The sequence below is a fragment of the Denticeps clupeoides genome, chromosome 6 (genome assembly GCF_900700375.1).
Source record: "Denticeps clupeoides chromosome 6, fDenClu1.1, whole genome shotgun sequence".
NCBI classification, from domain to species: Eukaryota; Metazoa; Chordata; class Actinopteri; order Clupeiformes; family Denticipitidae; genus Denticeps; species Denticeps clupeoides.
This window is the reverse complement of record NC_041712.1, coordinates 9525494-9550310: the sequence shown is the minus strand read 5'-3', so window position 1 is coordinate 9550310 and position 24817 is coordinate 9525494.

Genomic DNA, 24817 nt, shown 5'->3' with positions numbered 1-24817 from the left:
ATAAGCGGGCGACGTCGGTTTCAAGGTGAGTTGGAGCGCAACGTGGCGCCGGAGCCGCAGTATCATGCGCAATGAGCGGGGAGCGCGGCCGGCGACTTCTTCATCCCACGTCCCGACGCCGCTGTCCCTTCAGGACCACGCGGGATCTCTCCTGTAGGTCGGCTGCGGGGGTTTGACGCAGGATGCCGCGCTGCGTGACGCTGCGAGGTCTGACCGAAGTGAATCAGCGCCGAGCGTGCACGCGTGGCGGGGCTTTCGTGGGGGTTGTAGTACGATTCACCACGCAGATACGGTGACTCAAGCTAAATTCTGCCCCCCTGTTCCACTCAAACGCAGGACCACAGACGTCATCGGCGACGGGAGCGCGCGTGGAATTTCCACGACTGTGGAACTGATAGTTTGATATTGCTGCTGCATAAAACCAGGGCATATTCTAAACACAGAAACACAATTAAAGCGTGATGATTATGGAACCATTTGTCTTTAAATGCATTTTAGATTCCGCTCATATGTTCAGAACACATCTCTATTACATTTCTATTACTTGACTCGTTTCACTCGTTTTTTTTTTTATCGCTGTCCCATGTTTGCACTTTGAAACGTTGTCTCGTTTTATTACGTACCGTCTAACGTGTGTGTGGCCGAAATGGCAATAAAAGCTCGACTTGAACTCGAATTTGAGATTATGCGACGTACATTACATTCGCAGCATTAAGCGAGGTATATCGGTGCTTTTTAGTGCATGGTCGTCGTTGTCTTTCTTTCGGCTGCTCCCGTTAGGGGTCGCCACAGCGGATCATCCGGTCCTGATGGAAGCCCTTCCCATTTACCTGGGCCCGGGGCCGACTGTCTGCTGCAGAGAGACGACTGGAGGGCCCAGACACAAAGCCCTGCACTCAACAGTCTCATGTACTGATGCAAGCACAGTGATGTTAAACAGAAACGCTTATTCACTTTCCTCCAGGCCAAAAGTTTGACACACCTTCTCATTCAATGTGTTTTCTTTATTTTCATGATCATTTACATTGGTAGATTCTCACTGAAGGCATCAAAACTATGAATGAACACATGTGGAGTTATCCACCCTTTGCTCTGATTACTGCTTTGCACACTCTTGGCATTCTCTCCATAAGCTTCAACAGGTCCTCACCCGAAATGGTTTTTCAACAGTCTTGAAGGAGTTCCCAGAGGTGTTTAGCACTTGTTGGCCCCTTTCCCTTCACTCTGTGGTCCAGCTCACCCCAAACCATCTGGATTGGGTTCAGGTCCGGTGACTGTGGAGGCCAGGTCCCCACTTTTTGTTAAGTACATAATTCCACGTGTGTTCACCACTAGTTTTGTGGTCATGAAAATAAAGAAAACACATTGAACGAGAAGATGTGTCAAAAACTTTTAACCTGAACTGTATGTAAACCTGAACTGTATGTTTTTAATTTAGTTCACATTCACAATATTAAGACATGTAAATGTTGGGTTTGAACATTAATATTATAATCTGATGAAGATTTTTTTTTCCGTTCCTCACTGAGGGATTGCCACCATATTGAGCCTCGGTGACCCTAAGCTCAGCCTTCGTGTGAGACACCCAAGTTGGGCAGGTCCACTTAACATGATAAAACACGTAATGTTTTAGTAAAGCCACATTTAAATTACTTGGATTTCTTTCTCCTTTTGGCAACAATGAGCTTTGAATTCATCTTTAATCATTATTTTAGCTGTTTTGTAGGATGCCATACAAGCACCTCGCCCACAAATGCTAATTTAGTTACAAAAAGGAGGAGGGATATCACAGCGCAGCCAATATGTATCAGTAATGCCCTTCAGTGTGTTTGTTCTGTTGCCCTATAGATTTCCTAACGGCTGTATCTACCTGTTCGACTGTTCAATTAATTTTTCCTGGAAGTCCCAAGGAGTCTCCAAACCTCAAACTGTAGCACGTTCTCCACACGTCTCTTCTTCTCACTGTTTTCTTTTCTGTGTATGCAGCATGCTCATGAGGTTTCCTTTCTAAATTCCCTCTCTTCCACACTGTTTTTCTTAGGGGACCCTGTCAAGATTGGGAAGCTGACCAAAATGCGACAATGATGTACTTACATGCCGAGTAGAAACAAGTAGAGACAGTTCATGGCATAATTGCAAAACATACCAAAATGTTATATTCTTGGAGCTTATTTGGTGAGATGTTTGTTAATTGGAAGATTGTCTGCTCTGAGAACTAGCAATGCACTCTTTTCAACCGGTTACAAACCCACTGAATGGGTTGTTCAATATAATGTAGCTGCTGTTTGATAAAGAGGGGTTGTTCGTGAAGAACTGCTTTTATTTAGTCTACCAATGAAATGAACATTTTTTTACATATGTAACAGGACTTGTCCAATATTCTGTCTGTAGGACTGAAACCCATTTAGTGCATTTAAAGTTCAGCATGTCAGCGAATGAGTAAAACGATGAGTGGTATGAAGTTGTTGAGCTGTTGAACTGCAAAAATCAGGGGAGCCATGAGGGGAGCTAATGCTTTTTGCAGCACTGCTGGGTACATGACCTTTATACAAATAATCTTTTTTTTTTAATGGGCTCACAGTTCACTGTTCAAAAGCCTCCAAAGTATTCTGGACGTTGAAAGAAAATGCTGCCCTCAACCTCCAAACCCCCTTGTTGTGCACACTTCCTGTCCACCAGCTGCCTTTCTTTGTCCAAGTCACTGGATGTAGCCCGTTGGCTTGTGTGACAACCATTTAGAAGCTTTAATAAGCATCAGATGAGGACAAAACGTGAAATGTTTTTCTGCTGGGGCGTTGATGAGAACATTGCCCACACGTCACATGATGTCACACAGCCATGTCACCGTGGGGAGGCCTTGAGGTGACTCAGCATGGATGGTTGGATGCTTAATAAAATGCCAAGGCTGTCCATCAGCCATTCTTTGCATCACAAAGTCTGCTCACATGATGAAGAGCCACACATGGGCTGTTCAAAGCCTCCTCTCCACACTTACCTCATCGCACATGGTGGTTGCTGAGCTCCCGCCTACATATTTAAGGATGAATGCTTGAATTAGATACTTGCATTACACTCCTCACTTTAGCAAATGACCTCCAAGACACAGAAACAGCAGCACAGAGTTATTTCCTGCAGCAGAAGTGGTGCACAACACACAGTTGCTCTGGAGACCACAAGACAAATATACCACAAATTGGCAGATCAGTGGATTCATAAAAGAAAATGGCACGGTACTCACAGAACAGGCTCTGCAGAGAAGGTTTCAGGGGCAGGTTTTACAGTTGCAGAAAGCCACATGGAAGAGCTGTACATTTTGTAGCTACATGGCGGAGCTGCAGTGACAAAGATTTATTATTGAGACATCATCACAATTATTTATTGTCATATTTACTATGGCCGGCTGAATTGAGATGAGAGCAGTTCTAAAGGGGCAAAATTATGTACTGTATGAACTGCTGTGATGACTAGGAAAGAAGGGGGAGAGGCAGTTTAAAGGTTATTATTATTAATTGCAACGAAAATACAATGTCATAAAAAGAAGTTGAAAACATCTGATGATTATCCAGAGCTTTGCATCTGACTTCAACTGAACTATGAGTTTTTTCATACGTTTCTCACGTTTGAAAAGTTAGTCTGGAAAATTATAATCCAGGTCCAGTTGTTACGGATCAACCATGTTGGTGTTTCTGCATATGTTGACGGCTGCTGATTGGTTCGAGTCAGATACGAAGCGCTGGATGTTCATCAAATAAAATGTAGCTAAACAATTGTTTGTTTCCAGTTTTTTTTTTTATTAATGCTTTTTTGTAAACAGTGTTACCAACTGGACACCCCTTGACACGAGTGAGCGAGTAACCTTTCATTTAAATTGAGCAGAAACACCGTTACTACCAAACAAAACAGTGGAGGATTTGTGTTATATTTATGATTCATTTTGTTACATTTCTGATAGAAATATTCATTTACATTAACCCTGGTCCCTCCATTGATGAATACACCGTGGGTTTTTCTAGTGGACTGACCAATGACCACTCCTGCTTGTGGGGGATGCCAGGGTATAACACAGTGTGCCAACAAGATGCTGGACCGTGCACTCACTTAAGGTTTGTTAAAAAATGTGCTACTGCAAAATGACTTGTGTGTTTTTACACTCCATCAAAGGATTTGCATATTTCAGAAGGACCACAAATGCCTCTGTGGCTCGTGTCACATATCCACGCTCACGATGGTCTATGTCTCATGAAATGTTAAGTTGACAAACAGGGAAAAATGCAAATCAGCTCACTGCATACTCTCGCAAAAAGCGGATAGATTATCAGCTTGGCAGTGGCGTGTATGGTTGCGCCGAGACAATTTGCCCCTCAGCCTCCCCATCCCTGATGTAGGCATTCATCCAGATTTGCTTTTTCTATAAATCTGTTTAGCATGTGTGTACCTCTTTCCCTCTCAATCTCATATTCGAATCATTGTCACATCCCGGCAGCACTACAGTACACTAAATTAAAACTGATAAATCTCAGTCCAAGGGTTCATGGATTTTCACAAACACCATTGCACTGTATTATGGCACTAAATAAAACATTATAAAAAGAAGAGGTGTTGGAAGTTTTTTTTTTACACTTTCATTTTTATCAAGCTGCACATTGTCACACAAGTGGCAGAGCATCAAGTAGTCTTCTGAAACACTGCAGGACAATCATGTACACAATAACTGCATAGAAGAGATGGTCCAAGGGACAAAACACTTCACTGAAAATCACTACTTTTTCCTGAAGTCTCCAACATAACACATACTTTGTAGTTTGACAACACACAGGATTGGGAACACATTGGTTTGAGCAACATATTTTTGAGTTACACACATGACCAGCTAAGTTTGTATCGTAAGTTTGTATTGAATCACACTCACTGAATGATTTGAATCAGCATACTTAACCCTATGTAGCCCCAGGAGGACTGAACCTGTGGCAAGTAAAAGGAAGTCAATATGAGATGCATTTCAGAGATTTCTTGTAGCAACATGTACAATGTGGCCCATTCAGTTGCCAGCTTCCACCAATGTCACATGCAAAACATTGTACGCAGCTCTGCTATTGGGAAATGTACCTTAGGAAAAGATTAATGAACAAATGTCAACATTTTTTATTATTTAGCTCTATTGGTTTTGTAATTCTAAACAACTTTAGCATGAAATATAATGAAGATAGTAAATATTTGCACATTTCTAAGTTGAGATCAATGACTGACTTGTGCAGATCATCTGCAAAACGTACTTGCTTGTGTATTTATTTATTCATTTATTTATTTTGCCAGCTGCATCTGCACCATTTTCGGGGCATATCGACAAAAATGCTGCTGATCTCTCACCCAGGCAGAAGAATATTGATTGCTTTCTCTTTTTTTGGAACACATGCCTCTGGCTGTGTGATTAGCTGGTGTTAAGGTGACAATTTCATGTAGCGAAACCAAAACCCTCAGAATCAGCACCACGGACAGCTCATCTTTATTAACTCCTTCTCACTCGCCAACCACCACTGTAGTGTGTGCATGCGTAGAGTGTTGATTTGTTTCTAGCACCATGTCATTTGTATACTGAAATCCGACGGGACGTTCTCTATCCGTGGGAGCATTTGCATAAACGTAAGCATTTAGATGACATTTAATTAAGCTCTATCTGGGGCAGTAGTGGCCTAGCGGATAAGGAAGCGGACCCCTATTCAGAAGGTTGTGGGTTTGAATCCTGAACCTCTAAGATGCCACTGAGCGGAGTACCGTCCCCACACACTGCTCCCCGGGCGCCTGTCACCAAAGGTGATGGTTAAAAGCAGAGGACACAATTCGTTGTTTCACCGTGTGCTGTGCTGCAGTGTTTCCCAAAGACAATCACTTTCACTTTTTCACTTAAAACATATGAAAACATGCACATTTGGCTATTTCCCCAAAGGTTTTGCAAACAGTTTGAAAATTCCATTCCTTTAACTAACATCTCTGTGCATGTGTGCGCATGCATAATGAAAGAAGTCAAGAACATTTTAGGGAGAAACATATTAGGCGATTAAGCAAAAGAAACTGTTGTTATGATTTGTGAGACGTAGAAGAGGCTGTGCTTTCTGGTCAAATTTGCAAGAGTTTTCCAGGGATGTGTAAAAGTTACAAAGTCACACATAATTCACAGCACTTGGTTCAATTTATGTTGATCATGAAATCTTAGATGGACCAGCACACATTGAATTTTTTTTCAATTCCATCTTCAGCCATGTACGTTTATCCATATAAAAAGGGGGAAACATGCAAGATTGTTGCTGTGTAACCAGTCTTTGTGTTAAAAGATGGAGGTTCCCTCTCAGCCTACCGAGTGCATCTATTCCAGACCTGTCCTATCGGTGATATGGAAATAAGTCCACAGTTCCACCGACTTACTCCAATCAGAGACACCATTTAAAACATGCCTCATTTAAACAAGATTTTTCCTCCAACAAGCAAAAGCCACAGCGATCGTTTTGTCCAAGCTGAGCAAATAATTACATAGCTGTCGGCTGGCTTTTCACTGTGTTGGCGCAGCTTCCACAACTGTATCTCTGGAAGGAAGCCTGGCACAGAGTCCCAATATGGTACTCTGAATTTGGGGAGGGTAGTGGGGGTCTGGAGGGGGGTGGGTGGAAGTAAAGTAGGTCAAATGGAGCGTGGACCAGTGCCATGCGTGGCCCTGGGCGTTGTCGGCTGGCAGGGGGGCTGAGCGTATCGGTGGGCAGGGGCCTACCATGAGGATTACCATATATGCTAATGTAGACAAACAAACTTTCCATACTGGTCACTCTGACCATGGGTACAACGATGTTTATTGCTTCATCTGTGTATGTCTGTGTGTTATGTGTGTCTATTTTTGATGTGGCCTATTTTTGATGTGGCCTAGTGGGTACGACACTCACCTGTGAACCAGAAGACCACAAATTCACAGGTTCAAACCCCACTTACTTGGCATTGTGTCCCTTAGAAAGCCTCAATTTGTTCTCTGATATCTGCAATGATTTTCATTATGTTTTGGTCATTTTCTCTGAAAGAAAATGCATTCTAGTACTTGATACGAAACACATTTGGATTTAAAGTCTCATTCCTTCTCTGAGAAATAATACTCAATAAATATGGCATTGCTTAAGCTTACTCTGAAGCCGGCATCCCTGAGCGTTCACCTACAGAGACAGCTGGCAAACAATCACCAACCACAAGTGCTCGGCCTGTTCAAGGACACTGCTGTTTCACCGCCTCTCCCCATTCTCTTGACAATTCAAATGTTCCCCTGCACTTCACTGAAGGCACACATAATCCTTTTACAGCCAGAGGATTTAAACGAAAAGCATATCGAATGAGCGCCACGGTCCTTCTAATGTACTGTAAATGTGCACATTTCACACACACTTGCTACCTACCTACATTTTTTCAACCAGATCCCAGATGGCAGTGTACCTGAAAGCCTGTCATATATTTCAGTTTTGAATGTTTGAAGGCCATGAGTGACTAGTGGTGACTTTGAGGGTGTAAACAGCCTTCAAATACATTGACACCATCTAAAACTAAGTAGGTCCCACTTTTGCTGTCAAAGTAGCCCTGACCCATCGAGGCAAGTATAGACCTCCAATAGACCCCTGAAGATCTGCTATGGTGTCTGGGATCAAGCCATCAGATCCTTGCATCCAACATATCTTCAATGTTCGCTTGGTGTGTCCCTTGGGGCAGTGGTGACCTACCGATTAAGGAAGCGGCCCCATAACCAGAAGGCTGACGGTTCGAATCCTGATCCGCCAAGGGTCCACTGAGGTGCCACTGAGCAAAGCACCATCCCCACACACTGCTCCCTGGGCGCCTGTAATGGCTGCCCACTGCTCACCAAGATTGATGGTTAAAAGCAGAGGACACATTTCGTTGTGTCGCTGTATGCTGTGCTGCAGTGTATCACTTCACTTTCACTTTGCTAACTGTATGGCTGATCTGTATGTCACCTTATTCAGGCAATGACTATGATTTTTCTCAATATTTTCATTAAATTCGCTAGATTTTAATTCAGCCAATGTATGCCACTGAGATTTTCCTCCAACTGAAATCAATCTTGTACAGAAAAAACAAACAAACAAATAAAAACTGTAGCTTTGGCATTAATGCTTTGTCTGCCCTAAAGTGTGAAACTGGATGCTTTTTTACAGGATTTCCAAGCCTAGGCTGGGAATCCCGAGACTCTCTCTCTCTCATCTTCAGCAGTCTCTCCCAGAGAGGGGCTAAATTCCTGCCAAAGGCACTCAGCGCCGGCCAAGTTTTCACTCCACAGGCGGAGAACGGCAGAGATCAGACAGTGTGTCAGTGATGCGTGAGTGAACATAAAACACCATGTGACGGGAAAAACGCCTTCTGCTGCGTGCATGTGTGTATGTATGTGAATATTTCTTCATTTGTGTAAAAGGATTTGCATAGTTTTTTCTGCTTATCTTGACATGTACAGCAAAAAAGAATGGGTGTGAAAGTCTAGTTCCATTAGAACACATGCATCACACCTTTACATTATGATTACATCTTCCAGTTTACAATATCTACACAAATGCACAGAAATTTAGACATAGTGGAAAATATCATAAGGCACACATTATCACAAATGAATGTTAATAATCACAATTATAATAATTGTGTCATCAGCCAACTGCTGTGGATGATTTTTTGTATATTTTGGTATACAACCAGCCTTTACAACTGTTTATTAGCAGATTCCATCTTCCAATATGGCCTCTTTAACTCTCAGAGTCTGTCTGTGATATTTCAACCCTTGGAGGCTGTTCATGATGTTACGGTCTGTCTTTTTGTGTTTTTTCTACTCTCCCTATTCAGTTTGATGCTAACAACACTAGTAGTTTCCTTCTTTTTTAGGATATGATGGATATCATGTTGGAGCTGTAAAGGCATGAAATACTTTTGGTGCAGGGTTATCAACCAGTTGTACACATAAAAGCACTTCCTTGTTACCTCCTCTCTTACAGCCATTAGTGTGAATGAAAAGTGACACCAGAGATTCAGGGAGATGGACTTCACCTTCAGACCAGTGGGTCTCTGATACCCGCTGTGTGCGCTTCTCCTCTTCTTTCCTGGTGTAATCACCATCCTCTTGACGCCTGCCTCTGGCAGGGGGGTAGCCCACCCCCGTGCAGTCTGCGGCCAGTCCTGGGCCCCGGGAGCTGTCAGCCTCTGAAGATGAATGGGTGGTTCCCCACTCGCTGGCCCACATTTAGAGTACAGGCCAGCACTAATTGGATTTTATTTAGGAAGATTGTCTTTTAAAAGACAACAGAAACGCTGAGCCATAGAAACGTGAGACTGTTCAGAGAGTGAAGGAAGGTCCCATGGGTGGATTGTCATGAAGGGGGGGGCTGTTCGGATGCAAGGAATAGTGAGGGATGGAATAGCAGTGAGATTGCGAAGAATGAAGAATTGAGGCTGGGGAATCTGGGCCATGTGGAATCTCTGGTGATACATGTGAAAAAAGATTAGAAATCAAGTATAAGAGAGATAATAACAAAAAAATATGTAAAACAAATAAGAACAGAAAATGTACATGTTTTTGGTAAAGTAGTGTTTTTAGGATCAGGTAATTGCTGAGGAGGCATTAAAATGCTCTAAGCTGCATATGTGTATGTTTGAATAAAAAGCATGTCTACCATTCCATTACATGCTTTTGAAATTAATTATTTCAGGTAACAGAATTTTCTACAGCCTGAAAAAATTCATGTCTGCATGCACACCACAGAGAATTGGAGGGACTAATCGGATAGCTCATGATCTATAATTTGGCAAGCCAGTAAATATCATGAAAGCCGATAAAGTGATTTTTGTCTCAACAATGTTATATTTATAGGCATGCTGCCAGTCTGGTCAATATGCTGACCTGTTTGAAGCAGATTTATTGGGGATTGGCTCTCGTCAGTAACCCTTCCGTCATGCTGGGGGATTAGTGTGTGTTCACACATCCCCTCATCTTGCTGAACATGCCCAATGTGCCTAAGTAGCATAATTTGTGTTGGATAGATCTTGGTCAAGGTTTATTATTATAAAGTCATAACGTCAGTTATTCTGCCAGTTAATATGTCTCTAATCTGCCCCAGATGTTCACAAAAGTGTCATACTAAAATGACAGAGCATTCTTATAAACAGAACTAAAAATTAAACATAAAAAAAGTACTGCTAAGGTGGGTCATAGCCTTTAATTAGAAATGCTGGAATGTGAACTTTCTACAAGGCCATGTTTCCACAATGGATCAGTGTTTTTTATTACTCCTAGAATAGTTTGTTGGACTAATATTTCAGTAAAAGAAACCTCAAATATTTAAACAGAAGATGTAGATTGAGGCCGAGAATGGAACATGGGTGATGCGCTGCCAGTTCTGACCAGTAATGGATATAAAGTCAGCAAACAGTTATCATAAGCAGGATGTGAGGAGCGTGGTTCTTAATTTTAAAGTGCCTCAGTTTAAAATTGTCATTGTCTTGTCTTAGGGTAAAGAATGGTGACTAAAAAATTCTCATTCTGTCTGTCACAAATGTTTTTTTTTTTGTGTGGGCCCTCCAATGTTTCATTCTGCTTATCTTCACCTATCACCATGGTCACTATCTGAGCAGGAAAAACTCACCTCTCCTCAGCAGCCATTTTCCTGGCCTGTCTCTAATAATGCTGACACAAATGTCACCTTTCACTGAGTCTGGGCTGCACTGGCTAGGACTTTAGGCTCTTATTTCTTAATTATGAGGCCGGGGTACACATGTATGCTGCTATATCACCTCTCCCCAGGGCACCATCTCAAATCAACCCTGTCCCCGCACAGTCTGTACTCACGGGCCATAAGATCTGGAACAATATGATGCAATGCCAGCAGAATTATCACACAAGAGAGGAAAACTGACCCAGGGCTATTTAAACTGAACACCAGCTTACATGCCATGGGTTGAGCCACAAATCCTGCACATTAACTCACAGAGTGTGAAATCCAGCTATGTGATAAAATGGGCTTCCGTTTGTGTCAGGATGCATGGCAACCCTGTGTGAACATTGCTACTTTGCCTCCACATGTGGTCATTATTAAACATGTGAAGCAAAAAACAACAGTATTGAACAAAAGGAAAAAGGAGTAGCTGCCCGTTCTATAAATATCAGGTTTAATGTAGATTAATTTATCAAAAAGTGAACATGTGTTGTATGGTTTTCAAAATTGGGATTCAGTTTTCCACACAGTGGATTGTTGACCAGTTTGACAAATGTATAATGTATGTATTATAATGTATTATTATTACACTTGTTTATGTGAAGGTGCTGGAGCTTGTGGAAGAGGTTGAGCGGTCCTGCCTAGATATGGTCACATAGCATTGGCTCTGGCTCCCAAGTCCTTGAGAAAGGTTGGACACTCTCCTTTGCTGGAGTTGCTCCAGGTTAGAGGCGGAGGGCTGGGGTTGGCTTTTTGTTAGGCCCAAGACTCTCAACCTGTTTGTTGGGGTTTACCCCGGGGGATGAGAGGGTAGCTTCCCTGCGTCTTCAGGTCCAAGGAGGAACCAGGGCTTTGATATGGTCTGTATATGGACTGTCCAATCTCAGGGACAGAAGTTGCTGAGGTAGTCAAACAGCTACCCAGCAGCGGAGCCACAGGGGTGGATGAGATCTGTCCTGGGTATCTCATGGCTATGGATGTTGTGGTTGACATGTCTACGCAACATTGCGTGGACATCAGGGGCAGTTCCAGTGGAGTGGCAGATTGGGGTGGTGGCCCCCGTTTTTAAGAAGGGGGACCAGAGAATGTCTACCAACTGTAGGGGGATCACACTCCTCAGCCTCCCTGGAAAGGTCTACTCCAAGGTACTGGAGAGGAGGGTCTGGCCGATAGTTGAATCTCAGATTGAGTAGGAGCAATATGGTTTTCGTCCTGGCCGTGGAATTGTGGACCAGCTCTTTACCCTTGCTAGGGTGATGGAGGGGGCATGGGAGTTTTCCCAACCAATCCACATGTGTTCTGCGGATTTGGAAAAGGCTTATTACCGTGTCCTCAGGGCTGTGTTAAGGGCTGTTTTGTTAAGGGCCATTCAGTCCCTTTACCAGAGGAGCATAAGCTTTGTCCGCCTAGCCGGCAGTAAGTCGGACCTGTTCCCAGTGAGGGTTGGACTCGGCCAGGTCTGCCCTTTGTCACCGGTACTGTTCGTAACCTACAATTCAGGCCAAAAGTTTGGACACACCTTCTCATTCAATGTGTTTTCTTTATTTTCATGACCATTTACATTGGTAGATTCTCACTGAAGGTATCAAAACTATGAATGAACACATGAACACAGTTATAAATCCTATAATAAATAATCCTATAATCAGTGAAATTTCAATGTTTGGGTCATGTAGGGACATAGCCAGTACTTACACAGTATATGCATTGATCAGATCTAGTAATGGCTCCCATAATCTCCATGAATAGCTTTGTTGTTATACTGTATAATATGTGGGTCGAGTTTTTCAAATGCTGCTGAGATTTCCTGTAGTTGTAATGGGGTGATCAGGCTGAATCTTTCCAGGCTGTCATGTGTATAATTGTCAGGATCGGGTCTGGAAGGGGTTACTCCTGATCATGTTCACCTGTGTCTGATAAAGCTGCCCTGTTCGTGCCTGTTTACCACCGGGTCATTGTTACATGAATGTCTCCATGTTCATCAAGCAACCCAACCCAACCCAACCCAAGCAACCCAAGTCGTGCGTATGCGTCTTTCTTCATCGTCATGTCCAGTCATCATTCCAGATCACCTGCCTCGACATGCCAAATGAGCATAACAGTAATCCGCAGCATCTGATGAATGGATTGCACTTCTAGTATGCACTTTTCACAGTTTAATTGTATTTTGTCACTAAAGAATTTCCTAAAGTCCTCAGGGTTACAAGCAGGTGGTATTTGGGGTGAGATTGCTGCATGGCTCCAAGTTATTCTAAGTATTGTGTTAAACAGCTGTTTGCTGTTGTTCTTGCTGCTGTCAATTTGTGTTGATAGATATTCTGTTTCATGAATATCTAGCCATGACTCGTTCATGGCCAGATATTCATTTGGTCTAAGCCACATTTTAGTAAGGCAGATAAAATGTAGGGAATGATCGTTAATAATGTCCTGAATGAATAAAGTCTTTGATGCAAGGGTCTTAACAAGCCGAGATTCAGCTCACAGACTCCGGTGCTAGATTTTCTGGGGTTTTAAATTATTTCTGATCATTGTTCTTTTGCATTTATTTACCTTGTGAAGTCGGGGGTGCAGGCACAGTGTCTACAGTATATAATGTATGTTATCTATGTGATCTATGTGACAGATATAATAGATCAGGTATTAGGGAGAACTACGAGCCAAATTTTTAGATGGACACCATCACATCAAAAAAAAAGACCAGGCTTTCCCCAGAAACCAATTATTAATAAATCTCACATTAATTTTTGTCCCCAATCAGACCAGCCATTTAAATCCAAAAAAAAAACTATATCTTTCACTGTTCCACCTCATTTGAGGTGTGGGGCCAGAGCATATTATGACCTCAGACACCTGTTTTGCTGGTTCAAGCATCTCTATAAAATATATACTTTTGGTGATTTCTGATTGTCTTCACTGGACATCATTTGTGCCAACGTGAATGACAATTTTAGAATGTGAATGTTTAGTTTTATCCAGCACTTTTAAATTTCCCCTGATGCCGGGGCGCTCTGGAATACATCTGACCAGGAATACATCTGACAAGTGTTGCTGGTGTCTCTAATTTCATGTTCCTTAAATTCACTTTTTCAACATTTTCAGTATGTACATTTGCACTATGAACACACACATACACACACACGCAGGGTTGATGGATAACAGACCTAACTAGGCATAGTGATTGCTTTATCAACTTGCATTACCAGTCCTAGCTAGCTGTTAGTTTAGAACCCTAGACAACGTAGTTGTCAACATATGACCCCCTTTCCTTTGTTGCATTAGCATTTGGATGCATGTCTGGTGTGTGTTTGGAGTATGTAATAGGAACTGGTTCATGCTCATTTGTTCCTGTTGACACTTGACTGTTCATAAAACCAATTTAAATGCTCAAAAATATCATTCAGCAGATCTGTCATTACCACTAGCCATGCTGGGTGTTGATGCACAATCTGTACTGGCTGACAGATCTGCACATGCACAGAAATCAACACAAAATCCAATCTCATTCTGCCTTAATTAACATTTTCATGCTTTTTTTATGTGCGCATGAGTGTGCACATGCACAATGAATTTGCCTTGTTGCACTTTGACGATAAAGTTTCCAAGGTTTTCTAAACGTTTCCTTATCTTTCAGAGAACACTTGGTCCCCAACAAAAAAGCACACAGACATGAGTAAACATCTTATTTTGCATTTAAAATAAATCATTACACAATGCTAAAAAGTTTATTTTGCAGTTGGTGTAAACTGAGGATAATGATGCATATTCATATTTTTTACTTTTGTTACTTTTTTGTCAGCTTTTTTTAAAACAGCAAGATACAAGTGCACAGTTTTCTATGACCCACTTGTAGCTGTTATTTTAAGATGCTGAAATGATTGCCTCTCATCTTGTTGATCCCCCAGAGAGAGTGCAAATATGCACTTGCCTCTGCAATTTACAGTTTAGAGTACTGTAGATTGCCTTTTAATTAGTGTAAGTCTTGTTATTTTGCTGCAGGACTGTATATGTCCTTAAGCGGTGCAACTGTTGAATTTGTTTAATTTCTGAAATAACAAGGAGATGAGTATGAATCTGCAGCATGTGTTAACACGGCATACATTTTTAAAATGTCTTCTTTTTAAAAAGGATAATTACATTACATGTATTACAAAAAATGTATTACAGTACATGGGAGGTCTGTCATTCTTCAGGCTTACTAATATGACACAAACATGCAATTCAATAAAGCCAAAGAAATAATATGTGGGAAAATTTTTGTATGCCTACCTCTAGTTTTCATTTTCAGCAGGATTTCCTAACAAGAAGTATACTTATGCATAAAACATCTTCAACGGCCTCTGGCCTAATGACTCCTACTTATATGAGCAATTTAACAGTCTACAGTGTTCAGGGCTCTGAGGGCATAATGAATGTATGAAAACCACACAGACAGTAAAAGCTCATTTGTTTGCATGCACATATACATGGCTGTATGCATGTAAACCGATCATGATTGGCCATAATATTATTACCCACCTAAAATTTAGTAGGTCACCATTTTGCCACCAAAACAATTCTGATATCTATGCATGGACTCCACAATATCTCTGAAGGTGTGTTGTGGCATCAGTCCCCTAGCAGATCCTTTTGTGTGCCATATTTAACCAGCTGTACCGGTACCAATGGACCAGCAGCTAGCTAAGAGCCAATAGAATTATTCATCCTGCAACAGCACCTTGTTTCTATTTTTCTCCATAAACCAGGAGAGACCACTCATATTGACAAAGGGCAGATGTGTATGATGTTTTTTCTACACACTTTTATCCAGTTGCTGAAGTATGAGGTAAACCAGTTGGCTGATTAGTTATCCAATTAGGGAAAATACACACTGGCCCGTTCTTGACCAGATAAGCCACTTCTCCATTAAATATGTAAATGCTGTAAATGCTGTAAATGCTGTAAATGTAAATAGAACCACCATGAAATTACAACAACAATTTCTTTTTGTATAGCCCAAAATCACACGTGGTATGTCTCAATGGGCATTGGTGGCCTAGCGGTTAAGGAAGCGGCCCCATAATCAGAAGGCTGCCGTTTCGAATCTCGATCCGCCAAGGTGCCACTGAGGTGCCACTGAGCAAAGCACCGTCCCCACACACTGCTCCCCGGGCGCCTGTCATGGCTGCCCACTGCTCACTCAGGGTGATGGGTTAAATGTAGAGGACATATTTCACTGTGTGCATCGTGTGCTGTGCTGCTGTGTATCACATGTGACAATCACTACACTTTACTTTACTTTACTTTAACAACCACTACAGATGACACCCCTCATATTTAGGCCATCTCTGGATACAAGAAACAACACAACGAACAAAAATAGAAAGGGAAGGAATGATTCAGAGAGGGAGTGACACAGGGTTAACAAGAGTCATGAGTATAGGAAGTTCATTATTTCTAAGATTGTCCAGGCCGATGATACCTGAATACCATACCAACGGTTGACAGTCCATCTTTGGGTAGGCAGGACCCGGATTGTGGTGGGGCCAGTAGTCTCTGTCCACATCTGCACCTCTGGTGGTCTCATCATTGGAGGTGGTCTGGGTGTTTGATTCAGCGCCTCTGAGAAAACAAACAGAAACAGTGGCAGTTGGTGGCATTGTACAACTGGTACAGAAATATGTGGTAATGGTGATACATTAGTGTAATAGTGGTCTGGTACCCTACCAGCCTAACTGAGTCTGTGCTTGACTAGGTGACAAAGTATTAGTAATTGACTTTACTTTAGTAATTGACAGATGTGTCTTCAGTTTAAATAAAAATATTGAGAGTCCCGAGCACTGACCATCAAGCCATTCCACAATGGCGCTCTATAGGAGAAGGATCTGTTCCCACCTGTGACCTTCTGTACTTTGGGTACCAGCAGGGAACCCACACCCTTCGAATGCAGGGGGCGTGTTGGATTGTAAATAACTAAAAGTTCACTCAGGTACTGTGGGGCAAGACAATTAAAGGCTTTACAGGAGTAGAATTTTGTAGTCAGTGACCTTTCATACATCTTTTAACATCAGGAAACTTGTGTTCTTTTGTTGATTACATGAAATGTTTATTAAATGTAAATAGTTATAAAGGTGAGTTTCAACCACTGTTCATAGCTTAGCTCTTGGTGATGTTATATGTGTGATTCTAGCACGTCTGACTAAGTTGTAAAAAGATAACTGAAAGGTCACCACACCACATCTGAGTGGCATAATGTCAACAGTAATTCAGTCATGTGATGTGTCACATACAGAATAATTATGCACCGTGCTTCTCTTGCACTCAAGAAACATGTGAAAACATGTTAAAAAGTTACGTTCGTAAGACATCATTTATCAGTCTGATCTCTGGATAAAGGTCAGACACGTTTTATTACTCAGAGTAAAGCTTTCATTTGTTTCAGGTCTGTTTTCCAGTTAACACTAAAACAGCATGTACACAGAAATATTAAAAAGAGTATTAAACTTTATTATATGTTTTTTTTTTGGTAATGGCATGTAATGTTCTTTAATACATATAACCCAGCCTCTGGGGACACATGTGACCACGCTTTTCTTGTTGTCTGTCCCAAGCCATGGTAAATGGACAGGGTTGCATCAATGAACGGATCCAGCGAATATCTTTTTGCCAAATATTTTAGCAGACAACCAGACCAATTGATCCACTGTGATAAGCCCCAACACACAGAAGCCAGTATACAACAACAACAACAACAACAACAACAACATTTATTTCTTATATAGCCCAAAATCACATACAGTATGTCTCAATGAGCTTTGACAGGCCATACAGTTGACACCCCCCACACTTGACCCTTTTGCACAGAAGGAAAAACTCCACACAAAAAAACCCTAGGAGAGAGAAAAAGAAAGGAAGAAATCTTGGGAAGGAGTGATACAGAGAAGGACCCCCTTACAGGGTATGTAAATCATTGATTTACATTTGTATATTGATAGTCATTAGAAAAAACAAATATGATAGATAGAGCTTGTCTTCTTTTATGACTTTCCCTCTGTGGATTTACTTTGTTTTTTATGGCATTGCTGTGGTTACCATGGTTTTTCTTTCAAACATGGAGAGAGTTCAGTAGACCAAACTTTTTTAACCTTCTGTTCTGTTCCAAGAAGACATCACATTCAAAGAAAACAAATGATTCTTAGGTGGTTTTCCATGGAGATAAGATTTTAACAGAGGAAGAAGGAGGGAACAGAAGCACACAGTAAATGAGTGATTTGTGTGGAGTTGTGCTTGGAGATGTGTGGAGTTTTTCCTTGTGTGCAGAAGGGTCAAGTGTGGGGGGTGTCAACTGTAGGGCCTGTCAAAGCCCATTGAGACATACTGTATGTGATTTTGGGCTATATAAGAAATAAATGTTGTTGTTGTTGTTGTTGATTTGTATCATTTTTGTGTCTGTTTTTCATTTCATTTCATTTCAATCTCATTTTCTAGGAAGTCCTAGCCAAGACTGGTAATGAAATATAATGAAAAAGGCACAAACCAGCATCCAAAACAACCATAACACCAAATCACATCACACCCCTAAGAGTCACCTCAAAGATGACCAATAGCCAAGCATTGCATAAAAGAAAACCACACCTGATTTGAAAAATAAAAACTTTGCTTCAGTCTACGTGACTTTACGTGACTTTAAAGAGAAAGAGTTAACATTTAGTTAAAAAATTGTGATTGTGCATGATGTTCTCTTTACTTTGGTAAACAAATCCAGATGAGACAAAGAACAACATTTGGCCATTTACAAAATGCATAACAGTATATAACTGTATCCTCTGCACAAAAATGAAAATGATATTTAATATTTTTATATCTTAAACCAGACCATTTATATAAACAGAGGTGAGTTAGGCACTTCTTGGAACTTATTTTTATGAAAACTGGATTGGATTTCATTTTAATACACATTATCAACCAAAAATATGTATTTAGAAATGCATATGAATGATGAATAAATGGAAAATCAGGCATGACTCTTAATTTAGTGCTTTACTTTGTGTGGTCACAGTTTTGTCAACACTGGCATCATGTTGGCCAATACTTAAGCCGTTAACGTGGAGATGTTTCTCTTCTGATATAAAACCAAATACAGGTGAAACAGTGAGATCAACATCATGCATCCAACAAAATGCATCCATGGGAAAAGTTGTACTTACCTTTGTTTCTTTTTCTGCAGGAAACAACACAAATCAACCTAATGAGCGCCTGTGATGCTGAGAAGCTAAATGGTGATTAGCATGAGTCCTGATACCTTGCTCTGCAGTCACAAATTGAGACATGAGATGCAAACATTTGTCCCCTGTTGGTCTTCCCGTAAGAAAATCCAAAGTCCTGTCCTCCATTAGTCATCTGACAGCTGGTCCAGGCAACAGAAGGAAATGCAGCACCACCCACCGGCACCACTGACCTTTTTGGGCTGTGGGAGTCTCAGTCATCGTCACAGTGTGTGTTCTTGCATCACTTTTTATTTTCTGTCCTTTTTTGTGAATACTGAATTCTAAACCCTTTGATTAGTAAAAAAAAAAACATGCATACTATATACATATTACATAAACAACAATATTCTGGATAACTGCAATGAAATGACATAGCGGTTGAGGTCGATAACAAGTATTGACCAAAATACCAATTTTCTTTCTAAAAAGAAAAAATACAAATAAAAACCTATTTTCAGATTATGCAAAATTAAATAAAAAAGAAACACCTGAATTATCTAATGCACAAATAGACTCTTTTCAATAAAAATAGATGGACGGACAGAAGGACAGAAGCCGAGGGAAATTGTTATGGCTGCCCACAGGGACCTTGGTCATTGTGTATAAAGCCTCACTGGCCATCTTGGACGCCACAAGCTCATAAGCCTTTTTATCATGACTAATAACCTCACGTCAACAGACTGCCCCTGACCCTTCTTTTAGATTATCCTTGTCTGTTCCTGATTTCTACTGATGATACAGACCCACCGCTAGGCCCCTGATCATTTTTCTGCCACATCCAAGCCCTTCTGTTACCAAAGGCCCTCGACTGACTGTTCTCCAGTCAGCCTGCTTCAGCTACAGTTGCACCACGGAAGATCGCGTCTACTCCTTATCTGCCCCATGCCTTACTCCCAGCGCAGACAGAACCCCAGGACTGAACCCTGCTCCTTAGCCCCCTCACAGCCCCCCTCCCTTTCTGCTGCTCTGCTTCTACCCAAGCGCATGCTTTTACTTGAGCCATCTCACACTGTATGTCGAGCGCTCTTGCACGCTATACTGTGGTTGGACCTGTCTTGCACAGTAACTGGGACTAGCATGTTCCATTGCGATTCATGCTTACTCAAAGAGCAGTTTGTTCTTTCTAGCAACTTTCTCTCAGCTTATATTCTAAATGGCACCTCATAATTTGAGTGTATGCACACTCACCTGTGATATGGGTCTGAGTGTGGTTGTGCACAGGATCACTTTGGAATCGCAGTGATGTCAGACTGACCGGTCGATCATTGATCTGTCTGATCTGACTGAAGATCAATTGATCAGTGTACCCTACATAAAATATTATAAATATAGACAGATTTTGTACATTGTTACATCTATTGAAGCAGAGACAAATGTTTGAAAAAGGCTGGCAGTTACATGATTACTGGTGTTGAGACCCATAGTGATTCTTTTAAAAAAACTACAGCAATTAAAACAAATCTGAAAATAACCTGTTTGTCTTACTCATCCTTTGGTTGTGAACATCTATGTTGAGTCGGGTGAAGTGAGTTACGTCCACTCTCCTCCTCCACAGCATCTGCTTTCATTCGTCACTAAGCACATTATCGAGTATAATTTTCACAGCAGTGCGCAACTGCTGCCAATTGATGTAAAAGAACAACGTTTATTTTAACACTCAATTCGTGGTGACCGAAAATGCTTTAGTCATTTCATCAAACTTATATATAAGATCATCCTGCTTGAGAGCATTTTTCTTATGCTCTTGTCTGAATTAAAAAACTTCTTTTTTATATTAAGGTATATTAGACCATATTAATACCACATTAATATGTGCCACAATAAGGGGCCTATAAACTGTACATTACATATACTGTTATTTTTTTTTACCATTATGACAGAAATGTTGTAATAATAAAGAACCGATAGGCATGAATTTCATGCAGTTTCACCCAGTCTCAAGTTCTCACGCTAATTGTCATGCAACTGGGTACACTGTGGCGAAATTGGACATTAGTCGTTGGTGTACATGCAGTCATGCTTTACATCTGTAGCACAACCCTGCCTTTTTGTACGTGTTTAGCAGTACAAACCCAGCCCTGCCCATATTAAATCAGATGTGAATAAGCCTCAGTCGTATCTGTGGCGGCCAGCTTCTGCAGGCATTTACTGTAAGAGTTAGATAAAGGTCAAATAGGATTTCTGGAGGAGAGAGGAGCACAGGCTGCTCATATTAAATAGGCAAAGGGTAACTTATTTTAGGCATGAGAAACTTATTTTGGTTGCGATCCCTCTACTTGTGGGATAAAGGTAGGTTGGACTGCTCAGTAACTTTCATGTTGTTCACACATTCTGTTCACAAGAATGATTGCTTACAAAATTCTTGCTACCTCCTTACCATCTACAATAATTATTATTTGGTATCACTTGGCTTAAGATCAAAATGCACATCGTAGTGCATTTCATTTAATAGGTTGTACAGTGTCTAAACTAAATTCAATCGGCATTCTGAATTTTGAATTTATGTATTGCTGTTTCTCCTTCAAGTTTAAATTCAGGTTATTTTAAACAACCAGTTGGCCAAGGTGCTGTACAAGGAAATGTGTACAGAACGAAAACAAGTAAGCATAAAACATAAAAACAGGACATAAAGCGCTAAGACATAACCACAAAAAAACAAAGATCGCTCCTTATCCAGTTCTAACTAATAGAGGAAAAGTGAAATTTTAACCTTGTTTTAAAAACCGCTAGAGTGGGAGCTGATCTAACAGGCCAGGGAAGGTTGTTCCCATCTACTTAGGTCTTGAGCCTAGTCCTAGGGGTGGTCAAGATCACCTGATCAGGTGACCGAAGTTGTCTTGCTGCACTGTAGATGTGGAGAAGGTCACAGAGGTACTGAGGCACTGACCCGCTAAGAGCTTTAAAAACAATTAGCAAGATATCAAACTCTAAAAACTGGCAATAATGAAGCGAAGCCTCCTCTATGAATATTCCTTTCAGCTCAGATGTGCTGAAGGGAAAATATTTGTGAGCTTCCAGTTTATAGACAACATGCCTCAGTAAGTATTTTTAATATAAGCAGGACTGAATAGAACTCCTTCTTTGGGAAGTTGGGAAGTTCAAAACAAGTTCATTTTTAGTTTTTTTGTAAAGCATAACATGTGAAATTCCATTGTTTTGCATGTTCTCTGTCCATAGAAACCCTCCTAGGACCTATGCTGATTCTTCTCGCATGAATGAAACTGTACTTGATCCAGATGCCCCTTCAGGGAGTATACCAAACAGCCTGGCCTCTGGATTAAACAGAAAACATTTGCTTATAGCTGCGGGACATGTAGTGTAGCTCAGCATTAGCAGATGGTGAAATAATCCATTTCTCTGGTATCACATTGCAGCTATGTTTTTATTGAAACACGAGCTAATGTGAGACTGGCTTATCCTCTTTGCTTACAGACAACAATGAAGAAATAGAAACGATTTACCACTCATGACAGACATTGTAAGGCTTTCACAATAACTGATAGAGGGTTTGGTGGATGAATCAATTACTCTGACAATCCCAGCATGCTGTGTTCACTGCTGGTCTGCTGCAGTAAAGAAATCATGCTGATCATGTTGTGTCTATAGAGGGCAGAAAGTAGCTCCACACAGGTGTGTCGACTTCAGAGGATGCATTTACAACAAATCACAAACACTTTGAGCCCAATGCCATAATGTCTTAAAAAGCTTGCTGTTCATTACTGCAGCAACATCTTCATCAGTCACCATATAAAATGGGTGAGTATATTAAAATTTCACACATTATCATTTATGTGGGTGTGCTGTTGGTTGTGTGTATTGTATGTGCATTTGCAGTCCACATTAGCAGGCAGTTTCCAGCAGTGCTGCAGTATAAATCCACCCCTAGGCCATGTATCAAGAGAAGCACACCACTTTTCCTCACACATGTACATGAAAAGGCACAGAAAAGTGGTGTATTGATATATGGCCTAGGGGATGTGTCATACTACAGCTCTGTACATTGTTATTCTTTAAAAACTCAAAAAACTGTGTCAGCATGTGCTCATTGTTCTCTCTGTGACTGATCATTATCCAGCACAAAATCCCTGTGTCCCATCTCTCCCAGTCCCATAAGGCCATTTTCTGTGTTTTGGGGGGTTTTGCATAGGGCTTCCTCTGATATGATGGAATTTACCAGAAATGAGCTATGGTCCTGTAGAGGCAGAAATTGGGATTGGTAATTGGGTTGCAGCTGGACTAGTATTTGGAGAAGTTAGGGATATTAGTTGTATCTGTATGGATATCTTATGTCTGAATAGGCGCATGAGCTGCTTATAGTGTAGCTTCTTCTTTATGTAATGATCCTGTTAAAGTCAGCACTGGCATAATCAATGTGAAGGGCACCAGGAGAACCCTTGTGGAGAAGTCTTGGGGTGCATCAGTTAATGTATAGACCCTAATGATTCTACTACTTGGGTTCACACAACATTCATGTAAAAACACCCACATACACACAAAGTACAATACATTGCACTCATTCTTTTGCTCACTTTCCACAACTGCCTAATTCTGTTAAACAGGGTCTCAAATGACATAGCCCATCCTGGGAAACTGGGCTCACCACAGGTCACACATGCACACATAGACCATTTATTCACACCCATGGACAAGTTAGAGTTGGCAACTCACCTAGTCTGCATGCCTTTGGACTGTAGCAGGATGCCAGAGAACCCAAAGGAAACCTGCACGAACATGGGGAGAGCATGGAAACTCCACACACACAACTCTTGAGGGGATTGATGCCCTTTATCAGCAGCCTGGTACTGAGCCAGATCATTTATCACCATGTTCACTGTTCTTTTAGGCAGGAGGTCAGCACTATGTCCTCTTCAATACAACAGGCCAGGGTGCCTGGAGGGACATGCTTAAATCTATTGCTATGTAAGGGGATAAAGGTGGTGGAGAAAAAAGTGTGGCACCAGCTTCTCAGGGGAGGGAAGAGGTTAGGACATACATTCAGGGAGAGCAACCTCCCCGACAGGACAGCTGAGACCTCCCTGAAGGGCTTTGCTGCAGTGCTAAGCAAGGTGTAAATATTGCTCCGTCATTCCATCAGACATGAGGTCTTGGGGGTGGGTGGTGGGGTTTGGCTTGGCTGGGACACTGGCAGGCAGGGTTGTATGCATCCTGAATGCAAAGGCATGGCGCTGCGGGGTAGAGGCCAGTAGGATTTGTGCCCGTGTTCAAGAGTTAAATATCTAATCATAGACCTGTCAGGTTGGATTATTGTCTTTGAAGGGGTACTGAAGAGGGAACTCAAACAGCAATGCATGCGTGTGTGTGTGTGTGTGTGTGTGTGTGTGTGAGAGAGAGAGAGAGAGAGAGAGAGAGAGAGAGAGAGAGAGAGAGAGAGCTTTTCGATGATTAAAGATCACATCTAACACCCAGCAGGGTGAAGAGTGGAGTTCCACTAGGATTCATTACGTCTGCGAAAGTGCGATTTTATTTTTCTTCCCCAACACCTTGAGATTCCAGGCTGTTGCTCAGTTACAGCTCAATTATCAGAGATCAAGTCAGAAGTGTGACGCATGACATGTGATGTGAATGTGAGACGGCATCAGTGACAGAATGATATCTGACTGGGCTTCTCACATCAGGCTGAGGCATCATCTACCTCCAGGACATGTGAAGATTATTTTATTACTTTAAACTTTTAGCAGTATTATTACAATATCACATTATCTGATTAAACAGAAGACTATCGGATAATCAGTGGAGACAAGATGATGAACAAATGATCAGAGAAGTTGTAGCATATGCTAATAGTAGTAAATAAGAAAGGAGGATCTCTTAAAGTTCCTT